General features: G+C 39.3%; 1 protein-coding gene across 5 annotated transcripts in view; it reads right to left on the bottom strand.

The window, feature by feature from the left end:
* The window catches only part of HS3ST5 (heparan sulfate-glucosamine 3-sulfotransferase 5), a 265,443-nt gene that overhangs the window by 46,347 nt on the left and 206,413 nt on the right, over window positions 1-12,683 (bottom strand). The window lies entirely within an intron of this gene.

Below are 12,683 nucleotides of genomic sequence, written 5' to 3'. Positions count from 1 at the left end.
AGCGCAGAGTCTGCTTGAGAGTCTCTCCCCCTCTTCTCTCCCCCTGCTCACATGGTCTCTAAAATAAATAAACCTTAAAAAAATATGACTCCATGTCAAAAGTGACCACTTGACATTTCCAGACAATCTGATCACTTTTCTATAAATTAACTTTCTCTCCAAGATGATTATTTCATATCTTTTCTTTTCTCACATCTCCAACTCTGTCTTTCCTCAATCTGCTCTCTGCTTGTGCTTATTTCCTCACAGAAAAAGATAATTATAAATAGTTGGTAAATAGAGCATCTTCCTACCATTTCCCTAATCTGCTTCTATTGCTACATATGCGTTTTGTCTTCCACATGTTGTAGAGGATGAACTGTCCATGAGCCAATCGGAAACCAATCTCTTCCATTGACTCCTGGATCCCAACTCTCTTAACTTCTCAGGGGCCTCCTTAATGGCAGTAACACTCAGTAGCCCAGGCAAAACATGTAGAAGTTTTAATTCCACTTTCTCCCTCACAGACCACATCCAGATGTATAAGTATTATCTGTGTGCCCTGAGCCCAATGACTTCTCACATCCCTACTGCTGGAGTCTAGTCCAGTTCCCCTCTACCTCTCACCTGGACAGATACAATAACCTCCCTGTCTTCATTTTCCATGGCACTATATCCTTAATGATTTTTTTAAAGATTTTATTTATTTATTTGAGAGTGAGAGAGAGAGCATGAGCTGGGGGAAGGGCAGAGGGAGAGGGGGAAGCAGACTCCCTGCTGAGCAGGGAGCCTGACGTGGGACTTGATCCCAGGACCCTGAGATCACAACCTGAGCCGAAGGCAGTGATGAATGCTGGCTGTCTCTGCATTTGTTGCTCATGCATTGATTTGGCTTCTCAGATTAGAATAGAATAATCTTGATGGTGGAATCAATTTATAGTTCTTTAAATCACTGTACCGAGTACGTACCAGGTTCTCTATGAATAGTTTGATTCATTGGTGCATTTTCAAGGGAGTCAGGAATCGTGCTTGCTTTATTGGGGTTTTCCTTTCCTCCACACCTAACAACACATCCACATCCTACCTTATTCATCATACTGTTATTTTTAAGTGTTAGCCATGAGCCTGGGCATAATCATTCCCATTTGTGATTTACAGAAAAGAATGTTACTGAAGTTTACTTGATGATAATGATATAAACTCTTAAGAGCTTTTCAACAAAGGCTTAGTGGCTGAAGATCCAATGGGACTCCATAATAAAGTGATCTCCCACAGAATGGGATGCAAAAACAGGAATGCTGTAAGACTTCATTAAGTCATTTGGCATTACATAAAGTCACACATTTTTCCATTTAGAAAACTTTAAATACTTTAAATCTGACTATGTGCAGGTTATAGGTCCATTTTGTTATTATGCATGTGCTTTTCTGATTGGTACAATACTCATGCTTTGATTTTTCTTCTTCTTGACTAAATTAATCACAGAATAATATACAAAAGAAGTGATAAATATTATTAAGGGGATGACAAAAAGCTTTAAAGGAAAAGCTGAAGTTAAAAGTATAACAAATAGTTGTTTATTTATTTATTTTTAAACGATTTTATTTATTTATTTGAGACAGAGAGAGAGCGTGAGAGCACAAGCTGGGGGGAGGGGCAGAGGGAGAGGGAGAAGCAAACTTCCCACTGAGCAGGGAGCCTGATGTGGGGCTAGATCCCAGGACGCTGGGATCATGACCTGAGCCAAAGGCAGACGCTTAACCGACTGAGCCACCCAGGTGCCCCCAGATAGTTGTTTTTTTAAAAAACTTCTACTGACTAGCTGTTCTGTTGTAACTTAGACTCAGTCATAGGAAAATACACCCTTTATGTGTTAAAATGAACACACAAACAACAAGAACAAAAAAAAAGAGAAACAGCCTCATAAAAATAGAAAACAAACTAGTGGTTGCTAGTGGAGGGGGGCTTTGATGGAGGGATCGGAGAAATAGGTGAAGGGGATTACGAGGTACAAACTTTCAGTAAATAAATGATGTGATGAAAAGTACAGCATAGGGAATATAGTAAATAATATTGTAATAACTTTGTATGATGACAGATGGTGGCTAGACATACCATGGTGAGCACTTCATGATGTATATAATTGTTGAATCACTATACTGTACACCTAAAAATAACACATCATATGCCACCTATACTTCAATTAAAAAAAAAAAGGTTACATGAAGGCAAAGGCCATTCACTCATTCAGCAGATCATCTTTGCTATTGCCCTTGTAAGCTTTATAAATCCAAGGACATTGTCTACATCGTTCAGTATTGTTTCCCAGGTTAGTGAAAGTGGCTGTCCCAAAGTCAAATGCATAAATGCTATGTATGAAATCTCAATTATTACCCACTGACAAACTATGAAATTCAATCACCTATATGAGAATATGTTTTAATTTTTATGCTTTCCCAAATATTTCTCTCTCACATGAAAAATATATGAAAATAACACATGAATATTAGAGTGGTTAAAGAGTGTATTTATTTCCTTGAAGATAATTTATTTAAAATCCTAATTTTCTAAATAGACTGGAAAAATCTCTTATTGACACATTCAGAACAAGGAACAACGACGTTTATTGGAAGATGGGGATGAAGTATGTGCAGTAAGTATGTATAACATGAACCTGGCAGTCTTAGAACTGCTCAGTTGAATCACACTATTCTCTTAAAAAGCTTAACCAAATCTTTATTAGCTGGGTTTAGCTCTGCTGTTAGGAAAAGAGTATTATACATCCATCTTATCATTATAGCAATGATAAGATGTTAACCTCTATGGAAGGGGCAACCCACTGACTCTAAAAACCTATTCTTTCTCTTATACCACAATCCCTCTATAAATGCAAAAAGCATAGTGTAACTAGCTGTGATCTTTCCTCATATTATCTTACAAGTTCAAAGAGATATGAAATAAAATCAGAAGTTGAACTATTTGAAGGAAGTTGTCTCTCCTTTTATTTTTTGTTTGAAATTCTGTTTAGCATTGAAGCAGGCTTCTGTGATTGAAGGTGGTAAATGATAGATAGGGTTCAATAGAGCTCTATGGTGAAGGGTAAGTATTTTAGTGTGCCCGTGACCTGATCCAAAGGCTATTTCTATCAGTTTGTCATCTAGTACAGAGAAGGTTAGTGAGGTCATGTTGATATATGATCTTTTATGCTCTGAACATACCACTGCAGTTGAACTGGCCCTATAATTCTCATTAACATCGAGCAGTTATCTTTTGATACTAAAGAATAAAATAAAACAACTGCTTTGTTTTTCCCCAAACTCTAATATAAAGAAAAGTCAAAGCTTAAAGTATTTAGGTAGAGAAATTTAGAGCATTTTTATTTTTACCCATAGAAGTAAAGATAGCTCTGGCATTCTCAGAAGAAAACCAAATAAGATCACATGGATGAGATTGCTGGTGGGAAGTGTCTGAACGTTAACATCACCATGATAAATATTTAGTTCTAGTAGAGAATGAGATTACCTTAAAAATGTTCTAGCATCTTAGTACACATTCCAAAAGGAATAGAGTTCTTTAAAGAAAGAAAATGCCAAAGAGATGGTAAGGCACGGTGGGATGAGAGAAAAAACTGCCAGCCAAGGAATTAGAAAAGCTGAGTTCTAGCTTCTGATTTGCTCCAGTACAAGGTAAATGACATTCAGCAAAGATCATACCTCTTTTCACCAGTCGTTTCTTGCTTGAATTTCATGAACCACCTCCTTGAATGTTTCTGAGTCAGTCCAAAGACCTACTACCAGGTGCCCAAATCCATCTGCCCTACAAATCTTTCTAATTTGGTCAGATCATCAGTGGATCCAACAGCATTAAGAATAAAGTGAATAATTTTTAGCAGGCTATACCAGGTCTTTCAAGGTCCAACCCGTGCTTACCTCTTTGGCCCATCTCCCTCCACTTCCCACCTTCTTCCCCATCCTCCTACCATGCAGAGCCATTTGAGCTTCTGTTCTTTTACTAGAGCTCCATTTCCCCCACCATTGATCCAAGTAACTCTCACTTCATGAGATTAAGTAATGGCTTAATTCACCTTAATGGCTGCCTTTTCCAAGAAGTTTTCTTGACCTTTCCTTCTGGGTTTGGTATCATTTTTTGTTATATTATAGCACTTACTATAAGAATCCACTTACTGTTTTCCCCCTCCCTCCACATGTTAGATGAATATTTGTTGGCAAATGGTATTAAATAAATGCATAATCAATGAATGAAAATCAACTCTCCTTATTGCTATTAGTTTTGGGGGGAGGATTGGGGAATGGAATTGAGTCACTGGCTGATGCCATCATTAAGAAATCAAGTCATCAGATACCTAGGAATAAATCTAATCAAAGAGGTAAAGGATCTATACTCTAGAAATTACAGAACACTTACGAAAGAAATTGAGGAAGACACAGAGAGATGGAAAAACATTCCATGCTCATGGACTGGAAGAATAAACACTGTTAAAATGTCTATCTTGCCCAGAGCAATCTACACTTTCAATGCCATCCCTATTAAAATACCATTGGCATTTTTCAAGGAGCTGGAACAAACAATCCTAAACTTTGTATGGAACCAGGTAAGACACTGAATCGCCAAGGGAATGTTGAAAAAGAAAAACAAAGCTGGGGGTATCATGTTGCCTGACTTCAAGTTATATTACAAAGCTGTGATCACCAAGACAGCATGGTATTGGCATAAAAACAGACACATAGACCAATGGAACAGAATAGAGACTCCAGAAATGGACCCTCAACTCTATGGTCAACTAATCTTTGACAAATCAGGAAAAAATACCCAATGGAAAAAAGACAGTCTCTTCAATAAATGGTGCTGGGAAAATTGGACAGCTACATATAGAAGAATGCAACTGACCATTCTCTTACACCATACACAAAGATAAACTCAAAATGGATGAAAGACCTCAATGTGAGACAGGAATCCATCAAAATCCTAGAGGAGAATACAGGCAGTAACCTTTCGACATCGGCCACATCAACTTCTTTCAAGACACATCTCCAAAGGCAAGGGAAACAAAAGCAAAAATGAACTTTTGGGACTTCATCAAGATAAAAAGCTTCTGCACAGCAAAGGAAATAGTCAACAAAACTAAGAGGCAACCCACAGACTGGGAGAAGATATTTGCAAATGACATTACAGATAAAGGGCTGATATCCAAGATGTATAAAGAACTTCTCAAACTCAACACTCAAAAAACAAATAACCCAGTCAAAAAATGGGCATAAGACATGAACAGACACTTCTCCAAAGAAGGCATACAAATGGCTAACAGACACATGAAAAAATGCTCAACATCACTAGCCATCAGGGAAATATAAATCACAACCACACTGAGATACCACCTTACACCAGTTAGAATGGCAAAAATTAACAAAACAGGAAATAACAAATGTTGATGAGGATGTGGAGAAAGGGGAACCCTCTTACACTGTTGGTGGGAATGCATCTGGTACAGCCACTCTGGAAAACAGTATGGAGGTTCCTCAAGATATTAAAAATAGAGCTACCCTATGACCCAGCAATTGCACTACTAGGTATTTACCCCAAAGATATAGATGTAGTGAAAAGAAGGGGCACATGCACCCCAATGTTCATAGCAACAATGTCCACAATAGCCAAACTATGGAAGGAGCCGAGATGCCCTTCAACAGACGAATGGATAAAGAAGATGTGGTCCATATATACAATGGAATATTACTCAGCCATCAGAAAGGATGAATACCCACCATTTGCATCGACATGGATGGAACTGGAGGGGATTATGCTAAGTGAAGTAAGTCAAGCAGAGAAAGACAATTATCATATGGTTTCACATATGTGGAACATAAGCAATAGTATGGAGGACCATAGGGGAAGGGAGGAAAATCTGAAGGGGGAGAAATCAGAGAGGGAGATGAACCATGAGAGACTATGGACCCCGGGAAACAAATTGAGGGTTTCAGAGGGGAGGGGGTAGGGGGATGGGATAACAGGGTGATGGGTATTAAGGAGGGCATGTGTTGTGATGAGCACTGGGTGTTATATGCAACTAATGAATCATTGAACACTACATCAAAAACTAATGATGTACTGTACAGTGGCTAATTGAACATAATAAAAAAAAGAAATCAAGTCATCACTTTTACTGGGAATTAAAAATCTCTCTCCCTCCCCATTCTGGCTGAATGTTCTGGGCAAGAATAACTGATTAATTAACCAAATTAATTTTATCTCATTAGAATAATAAAATTAGTCTTGAAGAAATGTTTAGGTCCTTTAACCTCCTGAGCAAAAGAATCTTAAATTTGGCTTCAAATGATTAGTTTCTTTCTGTCTGTTTCTTTAATCAATTTCCTCCTTTCCTACTCTATGTTGGTTCCAGCTGATTATGGTTTAAAGCTGGGTGGCACCTGTCTGCCAGAAAACAGAGGCAGCCTAGAACAATGGAACAAAAGATTACTCTGTGTACAATCAGAAAATCTGGGATTGAGTGTCATTTCTTAGTGTGGCAGGCTTGGCAACATACTGAATCCTTTAGACCTCTGTCTTCTCTTCTGTAAATTAGGATGATGCCCACCTTACAGAGTAACAGTAAGGCTCAAATAAGATTATACATGCTATGAATGCACTTTGCAAAGAGTTAAATGCTAAACAAATGTCATTATTCTAACTCTAAACCCAAAGCATCAGTATTATTTATAACCAGCTCTCCAAACCAACTTTTTCCTAGAGTTACTATACCGAGCAAAAAAGGACTAATTTGAATTTTATCTCCTCTGCCAAGTGGTTAGGAAGAGAAACCAGAAAAATGCCTAAAAAAAAGAGGAAGATCAGATCAGTACATCAAGCAGCCCAGATATAATCCACAACGTAGGAAAATGATTCTGCCTAATTGGGAATTCAGGAATAGACATCTCTGCCCTATAAAAATACCCCTTGCTTTAGACATTTCTCTCTCTGGCCAGACATTCTCCTCAAAGAGCGGCACTGTTGAGAATCCAGAGTACATTAAATGTCTACAGTGTCTCAAATTCTGAAAAATGCCTTTGCTATCAATTCTATGCATTATGCCTCACAAGGACCTAGAGAAGTATGTTAATATTATCCTTGGACCAGAAAAGGAAGACAGCTAGCAACTAAGTGATCTGCCTCAGGTCACAGAGGGAATTGAAGCTGATGTTAACATTTACAGGGCCTTCTCTTGGTGGCAAGGGTGACTACTTTATTCCTCTAGTTGTGGGTTTTCTGCATATGACCAGATTTACCAGTCTTTAAGCAGGTGATTTTGAGATACTGTTGAGGGTTTGATGGGGCAAGTATACAATTCTCGCTGGCTTATCCATTCCCACATGTCACAGGAGGTAGGCACAATTTTCAGTGGAAAAATGATATGTAGAAAGAAACTGATCTATAGTCATGCAGGAAATACAAAGAAGGAACAGGACTGCAACTCTGTGTTTTGTCTTAAGAGTTTGATGTCTCTCTAGTAGACTCGTGATTCTCAAACTATTGCTTTCTTAAGGATGAGAATTAACTGTATTAAAAACAATCTGTATATAATAAAATAATGATACGGGGTTACTAGCATTATTTAACATTATCTTGACTGCTGGTTTCCATTTTTCTATTCAAGAAAACTTCCTATTCTGGTTAATAAATTAAGGAACTTGAGATTTTAAAATGTGGAAGTAAATATGAGCTCTGGCAGGTAGGAAAAGACTCAGAATCAAAATGAATTGGTAGAAAGTTTTATGTCTCAGGTATTAGTCTCTTCACCAGTTATTTCTGGTTTTTCTTTTAGACAGGTAGTTGGAGGGTACTGCCCCATCTGCTTTTAAGACAGTCATGGAATAGGGCTCACTCAGGCTATTGAAATATGAGCAGAAATGACACATAGCCTCTATAGATGAAAGCTTTAAGAACTTGTGTGCCACAGGTCTTTTTCCCTCTGCCATAGCGCCTAGTGCTTGACTGTGTTCCAGATAATAGCTGGTCTGTTTGCCTGGTACTAAATGGAACAGAAGAGCACCCAAGCCGTGGTGGGTTGCAAGGGAAAAAAAAATTAAACCACTTAGATTTGTGAGTTGTTTGTAATGAAAAGATAATGTATATTGTCATAACTAATAAGTTCATCTTATTCAAAAGGAACAGATACACTAAAGGGAATAAGAGATTAACAAAGTGGGGGGGGCGGAGCAAGATGGCGGAGGAGTAGGAGACCTGGATTTCGTCTGGTCTCAGGAATTCAGCTGGATAAGGATCAAACCATTCTGAACACCTACGAACTCAACAGGAGATCGAAGAAAAGAATAGCAACAACTCTCTGAACAGAAAAGCGACCACTTTCTGGAAGGTAGGACGTGCGGAGAAGTGAATCCGAGGCGATATTCGGGAGGATAGACGGCGGGGGAGGGGCCTCCGTCGGCCGCTTCTGGCAAGTGATAGAGCCGTGGAGCACAAAATCGGAACTTTTAGAAGTCGGCTCCGCTGAGGGACGTCGCTCAGGTGGCTAAGCAGGGTGTGGAACCCTCGCGGGACAGTGTGGTCTCAGGACCCTCAGGGTCACAGAAAGACCGGGGATGCCTGAATGCGGCAGAGCTCCCAGGTATCGGAGCGGGGAAGCCGGCTGCAGAGACGGAGCCGAGGCGCGGGCTCTCATCTCGGGGTTGCCATAAACCGTGATCCGCGGCACAGTCAGGCCACTGCTCCTCCAGCAGGGACCCAACAAGTGGCAGATCCGGGGAGACTCACCTTCCTCCCCTGGGAGGAGCGGTGTGGGAGCGCGCACTGCAGGGATCTGCTGGGTTTGGAGACTCCACACCGAGTCGGGTGCCAGAGATAGAAACGCGCGGTCACAGGCCGGGTGAGCACGGAGTGCGGCCGGAGACCGGGGAGACGGGAGTGACTGACTGCTTTTCTCTGGGGGCTCACTGAGGAGCGGGGCCTGAGTTCTCGGCTTCTACGGGGCGGAGATTGGGAGGCCGCCATTTTCACTCTCGGCTTCCAAAGCTGTACGGAAAGCTTGTAGGGAACAAAAGCTGCAGGGAACAAAAGCTCCCAAGAGCAAACCCGAGCAGATGACTTAGCCCGGACCGGCAAGGGCGGGACAATTCCGCCTCTGGCAAAGACATTTGGGAACCACGGCAACAGGCCCCTCCCCCAGAAGATCAGCGAGAACAGCCAGCCAAGACCAAGTTTACCGATCAATGAGAACGGCAGAACTCCAGCGCTAGGGGAATACTGCACATAGAATCCATGGCTTTTTTACCATGATTCTGTACTCTTTCAAAGCTAATTTTTTTTTAACTGTTTTTTTTTTGAATTTTTCTTTTTCCCCTTTTCAACCAATATCTTATCAATCCCTTTTTTAAAAAAACATTTTTATTTTTCATTTTTAGAGTCATATTCTATCCCTTCATAGTAGTTACCCGTATTTTTGGCATATATATATAAGTTGTTCTCTCTTTAAAATTTTGAGATAGTTTCTTCTAACAGATCAAAATATACCCTAAATCTCTAGTGTATGGTTTTTTTCTACTCCCCTGCCTGATCACATTCTCTTCCTTTTTTTTCTTTTTTTTTTTAAATTCTCTTCTTTCTTTTTTCAAACAACTTCTTATCAATTCCTTTCATAAAATTTTTTATAATTTCCATCTTTACAGTCATATTCCATCCCTTCATCATATCAACCCTTATTTTTGTACATATATAAGTTTTTCTTTCTTTAAAATTTTGGGAGGCACTTTCTTCTAACAGACCAAAATACACCCAAAATCTAGTGGGTGGCACTGATCTATATACCAGCCTGAGCATATTTGATCATATTCCATTTTTTTTGTTTTCTTCTGTTTTTGTTTTTATCTTTTTCTTTTTCTTTTCCTCTCTTTCCCTTTCTTTTCCCACTGCTTCAGGTCTTTTCTGATTTGTTTAGAGTATATTTTCTGGGGACGTTGTTACCCTGTTAGCATTTTGTTCTCTCACTAATCTATTCTCCTCTGGACAAAATGAAAAGATGGAAAAAATCACCTCAACAAAAAGAACAAGAGGTACTACCGACTGCCAGGGACCTACTCAATACGGACATTAGTACGATGTCAGATCTAGAGTTCAGAATCATCACTTTAAAGATACTAGCTGGGCTTGAAAAAAGCATGGAAGTTATTAGAGAAACCCTTTCTGGAGAAGTAAAAGAACTAAAATCTAACCAAGTCGAAATCAAAAAGGCTATTAATGAGGTGCAATAAAAAATGGGGGCACTAACTGCTAGGATAAATGAGGCAGAAGAAAGAATCAGTGAGATAGAAGACCAAATGATGGAAAATAAAGAAGCTGAGAAAAAGAGAGATAAACAACTACTGGATCACGAGGGCAGAATTCGAGAGATAAACGATACCATAAGACGAAACAACATTAGAATAATTGGGATCCCAGAAGAAGAAGAAAGAGAGAGAGAGGCAGAAGGTATAATGGAGCAAATTATAGCAGAGAACTTCCCTAATTTGGGGAAGGAAACAGGCATCAAAATCCAGGAAGCACAGAGAACCCCTCTCAAAATCAATAAAAATAGGTCAACACCCCGACATCTAATAGTAAAACTTACGAGTCTCAGAGACAAAGAGAAAATCCTGAAAGCAGCTCGGGAGAAGAGATATGTAACCTACAATGGTAGAAACATTAGATTGGCAACAGACCTATCCACAGAGACCTGGCAGGCCAGAAAGGACTGGCATGATATATTCAGAGCACTAAATGAGAAAAATATGCAGCCAAGAATACTATATCCAGCTAGGCTGTCATTGAAAATAGAAGGAGAGATAAAGAGCTTCCAGGACAAACAAAAACTAAAGGAATTTGCAAACACGAAACCAACCCTACAAGAAATCTTGAAAGGGGTCCTCTAAGCAAAGAGAGAGCCTAAAAGCAACATAGACCAGAAAGGAACACAGACAATATACAGTAACAGTCACCTTACAGGCAATACAATGGCACTCAATTCATATCTTTCAATAGTTACCCTGAATGTAAATGGGCTAAATGCCCCAATCAAAAGACACAGGCTATCAAATTGGATTAAAAAACAAGACCCATTGATATGCTGTCTGCAAGAGACTCATTTTAGACCCAAAGACACCCCCAGATTGAAAGTGAGGGGGTGGAAAACCATTTACCATGCTAATGGACACCAAAAGAAAGCTGGGGTGGCAATCCTTATATCAGACAAATTAGATTTTAAACCAAAGACTGTAATAAGAGATGAGGAAGGACACTATATCCTACTTAAAGGGTCTATCCAACAAGAAGATCTAACAATTGTAAATATCTATGCCCCTAACATGGGAGCAGCCAATTATATAAGGCAATTAATAACAAAAGTGAAGAAACACATCAACAACAATACAATAATAGTGGGGGACTTTAACACCCCCCCTCACTGAAATGGACAGATCGTCTAAGCAAAAGATCAACAAGGAAATAAAGACTTTAAATGACACACTGGACCAAATGGACTTCACAGACATATTCAGAACATTCCATCCCAAAGCAACAGAATACACATTCTTCTCTAGTGCCCATGGAACATTCTCCAGAATCTATCACATCCTAGGTCATAAATCAGGTCTCAACCGGTATCAAAAGATTGGGATCATTCCCTGCCTATTTTCAGACCACAATGCTTTGAAACTAGAACTCAATCACAAGAGGAAAGTCGGAAAGAATTCAAATACATGGAGGCTAAAGAGCATCCTACTAAAGAATGAATGGGTCAACCAGGAAATTAAAGAAGAATTTAAAAAATTCATGGAAACCAATGAAAATGAAAACACAACTATTCAAAATCTTTGGGATGCAGCAAAGGCCGCCCTAAGAGGAAAGTATATAGCAATACAAGCCTTTCTCAAGAAACAAGAAAGGTCTCAAGTACACAACCTAACCCTACACCTAAAGGAGCTGGAGAAAGAACAGCAAATAAAGCCTAAACCCAGCAGAAGAAGAGAAATAATAAAGATCAGAGCAGAAATCAATGAAATAGAAACTAAAAGAACAGTAGAACAGATCAATGAAACCAGAAGCTGGTTCTTTGAAAGAATTAACAAGATTGATAAACCCCTGGCCAGACTCATCAAAAAGAAAAGAGAAATGACCCAAATCAACAAAATCATGAATGAAAGAGGAGAGATCACAACCAACATCAAAGAAATACAAACAATTATAAGAACATATTATGAGCAACTCTATGCCAGCAAATTAGATAACCTGGAAGAAATGGATGCATTCCTAGAGATGTATCAACTACCAAAACTGAACCAGGAAGAAATAGAAAACCTGAACAGACCTATAACCACAAAGGAAATTGAAGCAGTCATCAAAAATCTCCCAAAACACAAAAGCCCAGGGCCAGATGGCTTCCCAGGGGAATTCTACCAAACATTTCAAGAAGAATTAATACCTATCCTTCTGAAACTGTTCCAAAAAATAGAAATGGAAGGAAAACTTCCAAACTCATTTTATGAGGCCACCATTACCTTGATCCCAAAACCAGATAAAGACCCCATCAAAAAGGAGAACTACAGACCAATATCCCTGATGAACATGGATGCAAAAATTCTCACCAAAATACTAGCCAATAGGATCCAACAGTACATTAAAAGGATTATTCACCACGACCAAGT

The sequence above is a fragment of the Phoca vitulina genome, unplaced genomic scaffold (genome assembly GCF_004348235.1).
Source record: "Phoca vitulina isolate PV1807 unplaced genomic scaffold, GSC_HSeal_1.0 scaffold9, whole genome shotgun sequence".
Classification (NCBI taxonomy): Eukaryota; Metazoa; Chordata; class Mammalia; order Carnivora; family Phocidae; genus Phoca; species Phoca vitulina.
This window is presented reverse-complemented; position numbering and strand designations above follow the sequence as displayed.